The following is a 6,000-nucleotide window of genomic DNA, read 5'->3' on the forward strand; positions in this document are numbered from 1 at the left end:
CCCTAGTAAGGAAACAAAAAAGTAGATTGATTCAGAGTTTTTTTGGCAAGTCAGAATTCCTGCATTTTTATTATGTCAACCTGTTTGGGGCTTTTTAAGATAAAAGGTATGCTTTGCTGGTTTTCCCACCAGGTGTAGAATTAGATTTTTGAAGGAACTGAGCAACATCTAAACAGTGTTTGAAAAGTTGAAATCTTCAAGGGCCATTCAAAGTGTAAAGTTTTACTGTCACATTGGTCCACACATATGTGACACCTTCAAATCTACAGGTTATGCCATGGATTGATGCTGAAGTCGGGGATGGTGTACCCCAGGGTGGTGAATTAGGGGGGGGGGACAAACAATTTGTGGCACAAATATTTGGGCACCATTTGACCATTACACCCTAAAATGGTGTAGAAACAATTAACATGTTAGGAAGTTTAAGCAATAAAGTTTTCTGCTCGCTGCACTCACATCACATTTCGGGTTTTCAATTGAGCAGTCATGAATCATGATACAGGAGCGAGTTAGTTTTGCCAAAAAGGAGGAAATGGTCCAAAAAGGAGGAAAAATAAATGATATCTTATACTTTTGTACAGAGGTGAAAATTTGAGTGGGAGAAGGGAAACAAAGATTATTTTGGCATGTGAAAAAAAAAAAAGGGGGGGGCGGGCAAGCACATTTTGGCAGACCATTTTGAGGATTCACCATCCTGTGGGTACACATTTAAATATTGCACAGCATTGAGGCCATTTGTACTGATTTTGATTTTGCTGGGTAACGTATTGTCATTTGAATACTCTGTATAGAGCATCTGACACAATGAAATGCTAGAATCACACATATTTTAGTGAGATATTTTCAAAAATTAAATTCTATTGATAAGTGGCCGGTGCCTCCAGTCAGACTTGATGCCCCAATCGAATGACCCATGCTTCGCCACTACACCTATGTGTAAGGGAACAACCCAAAAGATCTATGACCTATTATATAATGAATAAAGTTGCGTTGGGGAGGGGTTAAAAATGTCAATTACATTTCTCCAAAAACAACATTTGGCATTATTTTGACCCCTTCCGGGTTTTGTTACTGACAGGGAGAGAGGATGTCAGCTATTAAACAAAACCAAGGATTCTCGAGTACTAATATACTAGTTATGTTTATAGGATGTTATCATTCATTAGGCTGTTCCCTAACCAACACCTTACTAATATCTAGATTCTAAATATGTGACGTGTCATGTCAAAAGCAGCCACTTTTGGGCAGGTTATCAATTTTGAGGTTTTTACATATCTTAAATATAGAGATATTTTGCTCCACAACGCAGTTTTCCCCAATGAAATCGGACATTCCTAAGCGAAGATATTGAGTTCATAAGTTATGGTATTATAAAATTGGAAATTGAGATATCGGCCTTTAAAAACATTATTGACAATGTTGAGAGTAGGAATTACATGTACCTTGACAAATGTCTCAAAAAATACAAGATTCCAATTATATTCCGGTCTGAAACTATCAGACAATATTTTAAACATTAGTAACATTACAAATTCGCAACAAACCCAAATTGTGAAAAATCACCCCGGGCAGATTTTTGGCTATTTCTCCATTTACGATCCTGCCCAAAAGTGTCTGCTTTTGACATGACACGTCACATATATTCAAACAAAATTCATAACAAGAGACACGGTGTGGTCACTTTTAAACTACAATTACATGTAGATACAAAAACATTTATTGTCATTTTTGTACCATATCATGCTTATTTTAAATGTCAAGCAATACACTGGTAAAAAATCTCATGTACATACATGTAAGGTATTAACAATGACCAATTCACTACTGTGAGGAAAGGGGGGGGGTGAAACTAATTTGAGGGAGGGTTGGAACTCCCCCCAACATGCCCCTAGCACATCACTGCCACAAGTCTATTCAACAATACTCATTGTTTCAATCATTTACACTGCACTTTACCACTCAATAATAACCATTGTCTAGTCAACCCCTCTTAGAAACCCCTACATTTGTATGTGACACAATCTGATCCACTCGAAAAAAATCTGAAATTTTGAATAGAGTTATTAGTACCATTACTAACTTGTTCAGAATCTAAGCTTACTGGTGTAAAAATCCATATGTCTGTGGCATTATTGGTTTAATAGAAAATTTTATTTGTCATTTTTTTATGTTGTTTATTGTTTTGCTCCTTATTTTTGCTGAGCTATCTGATTTTCATTATTGCCAAGTTTGGTCTGATTGTGTCACATATTTAGAAATCTTACATGTACACTTCGCAAGATCTGTTACCCAATTAACTCAGAAATTGTGTATGTTACATGATTGTAAAATATGTATAAAAATCTTAAATTAAACAGATTCTTATACACAATTTTTTCATTTGTTTTTGTATTTGCTTGTTTTACACTCAATGACCTTTCATATGGCACTGGTAGTCCAGTCACTAATGTCCAAATTCTCGAAGCTTGGCTAGTGATCAGACTTCCTAAGCCAGCAGGCTACCAATGTGGATCCATTTTATTGATTTATAATTCTACGTATTATGTATGATGTGAAATTGTAAGCACTGACTGGTATGGCCTATATAGGACTAATGGCTTAAGAAGCCTGACTACTAGCCATGCTTCAAGAAACTGGCCCAAATGAACATGATGAACACGATCCTTTACTTCTAAGTAATACTTTTGACAAATTAAAATCTGTCAAAATCTGTATTATAAATTTTCAATTAATTTAATGTGAATGTGAGCACTCCACTAGTATGATTGATAATTACATTATTTCACTTACAAAATACTTCTGATTCTCACAAAATCTCTTACAAAACTAATAAACTGTTCTGCATCACAACTGTTAAGTGGATTTCTATAGCTAGGTTTTAAGAATTCAACCCATCTAATATTTAATATGAAAGACAATACAATAGCACTTTGTACAAAGGGTACATTTTATTAGAAATTTGGCTTTGATTCAGCTATGCAGGGGCGGATCCAGGAATTTTCAATAGAGGGGCGCTGAGCCACCGCCCACACAAGTCAGACGCCGCTCTGCAAAAATACATAATGTCAGACGCCGTTCTGCAAAAATAGAGGGGGCGCGTGCCGGGTGTGCCCCCTCTAAATCCGCCCCTGCCATGGGACCATAATACAATTGTTTAATGTTTTAAATAGTATATACAGAAATTTATCGATTGCCATGGCCTAAAGCTTTTTAGTTTTTGATAATGTGAGGATTGGCTCAATTCGTGCCTAAATTAATTACTTTCCTTTTATAGCATGGGCCTAAATTGACTTGTGAATTCATGCTACTCTTGCTAAGTACTTGTACTTTCATTCATCACACCAACTCAAATCTACAAATACTTGGGTTTACATTACTGTTCAAACCTGCATTGCAACTATAAGTTTAAGAATTTAGACAAGGAATGTCTGGATTCTTTCATGTTTTAGTGTCACTCATGGAGGAGAAACTAGATTAGTGCACATCTGGATTATTTCAACATTTGGCTGGAAAGTTGTATACAAAGTGCATCCTTGTTTGACATCTGCATGATTAGATGCACTACTTTGGTTCCCATACATGACACTCTAATAGTAATACAGCTGATTTGCCATAGTGTTACACAAAAGGGCTGAATGGATACGGGGTTACAAATCACTACCCATGTCTGTAACACATTTAAAATTCCCTATTAACAACATTGAATACATGCATATCAACTTCAAGTATGTTATATTTGTAAATAGAATAATACAAAATTTCAACATAATTCTAAGTACAGGCTACCACATGTATCATTACAAAAATATGATCAGCACAACATCCATAGCTCCCTATTCTTAAGGTCTGTTAATCACTAAACAAAAATCCAATGAGCTTGAAGAGTAACACTTAAAAAGATAGAAACAAGGCATTAGTAGAGAACAACCTGTCCCAGGGACTGCCTTTTGAAAATTAGAAAAGAGCTGTAGAATGCTCTTCTGATCTCTTCAAGAAGAGCTGTAGAGGAGTGATTGCTCTCACTCCTCTCAAACGGCAGTCCCTGCTGTCCATCGTCTTTATGACAGGCAATGATGAAAATGAGCCAACACCATCATCCAATATAAATTTAAGAACACATAACCGTCTACATTTAAATACAGAAATGAAAGAAACATGACCTTCAGAATAGTGAACAGTTCTAATATTTTAAATAAATTACATGTTGTGTACAATGTTCAAGTGACCATTTCAGATATTGGTAATACATTTTCAAACATTTCCAATATTAAAGTTAAATTACTTCCCACAAATTGAGATTTCAAGAAATTGCAGGCCCTAGCTAACACATCTTCAAGCTTTGATAGCTACATAAATAATGTATTTAGCCTATTCTTTTGTACATGATAGGTTCCAAGGCTACAAACATTTTAAGGTGGCAGTGAATAATTCAGCTGACATGTTCTGTGATGAAGCATACATATGTATTGTATGTGGAATTGTTTGTCAGTCTTTTTCAGTGCATGTTGCACCAGATCTGTTATATGTCAGCAAATGTCTAAAACTTAATAAATATGCATCGACCATGAGCCACACTACCTTATTCATGCATGTGTAGTGCAAAAATAAGAAGCAGATTTTGCAAAGTATTTGAAAATGACATTTTTTGCATAGTACATTATGTTAGGTTATACATACGTATATAGGGAAACTTCTTTTACAAACAACAATTTTATATTCCCAGATGCTGGAATGGTTTATATCATCAATACATTTAACTATGAAAATGCTTTAATTCATCATTATAATACCATTGCACTATTCCTTGTTGACAAGGTGTTGGCGAATCTGTTTGGACAATATACATGGAGTAGTGGTGTAACCAGTCATAGGTCCTCCTTGGCCCCTCCTAATGACCCCACATGTTCAGTCAAATGGCAGTCATTAACAATTTGCCAATGGAGACAGTTCAGATGTTCCCCCTTCTCCATGGGATGGATACTGAACTTGGTCTATCCTTGGTGTAAGCCTACACAAAATTAGCCTATTGCTAAAACGTCATTGAATGATTATATTATACATTTACATGTAGCTTAATTCTGTAAGCTGCACAACCCCTGTCTTGATATTAGACTAACTCTTAAGTAGACTTACATGATTATGAAGGTAATACACTGATTTTGCCCAAGTCTGAGACTAGTAGTATACGGCACTGTATACCTGAATACTAGTCTCAGGCCAAGGTGGAACTCCCAAAACAATGAGGCAAGACTAGAGCTCAAACTGGGAAGCATTTAGTGTTATACCTACACTATTTTTTGTAAGCCATCCTTATTCCTACAAATGAAATATCCAGCTTTTGTCCTCCTTTTAAGTAACTTCCCCATGTAGATAATCCTGAAAACAATTGGCTGAATCAAATTCCACAAATCTTTATATCCATGGGATTGTATTGTAAAAAATGTCACATGCATGTAGACCTAAATGTCACAAATATAGTACATAATAATATCACCACATCTCTTGCTGACACGTAACTTAAAATGCAATGCAATCAAGCTAAAACTAATGAGTCATTTGCCATGACATATCAATGATATTATCCTTTCTTTTTAACCCATTTTAATATTCTTGCCGATTTAACAGGCAATACAATCTGGAAACTCCAAATTTGACTTTCAGTGTGAGTATCCAAGTCTTTCTGAGATAACATCTATTGCAATAGTAGCAATTCAGATAACAATGAAATAAAAGAATTTGAATTAAACACTTCTTTGGATCATATGTCAAAATCAATCATCATGACAAATGACTTATCCTGATTGTTTGCATCACAAATACTCCCTTTCTAAGACAACTTTATTAAAAATGGGAAATTTACAAAAAATATTATTTTGAATTTGTTGGAAAAATGACATTTGTATCAATTTGGCCATAACACCTTTAACATGTAGTTTCTTCCAGAAAATGTGCTACATTAATTAATGTCAAAGTAATCATTTCAGAATTTGCCTTTTACAT

This window comes from Amphiura filiformis, chromosome 1, assembly GCF_039555335.1.
Source record: "Amphiura filiformis chromosome 1, Afil_fr2py, whole genome shotgun sequence".
In the NCBI taxonomy this organism is placed as follows: Eukaryota; Metazoa; Echinodermata; class Ophiuroidea; order Amphilepidida; family Amphiuridae; genus Amphiura; species Amphiura filiformis.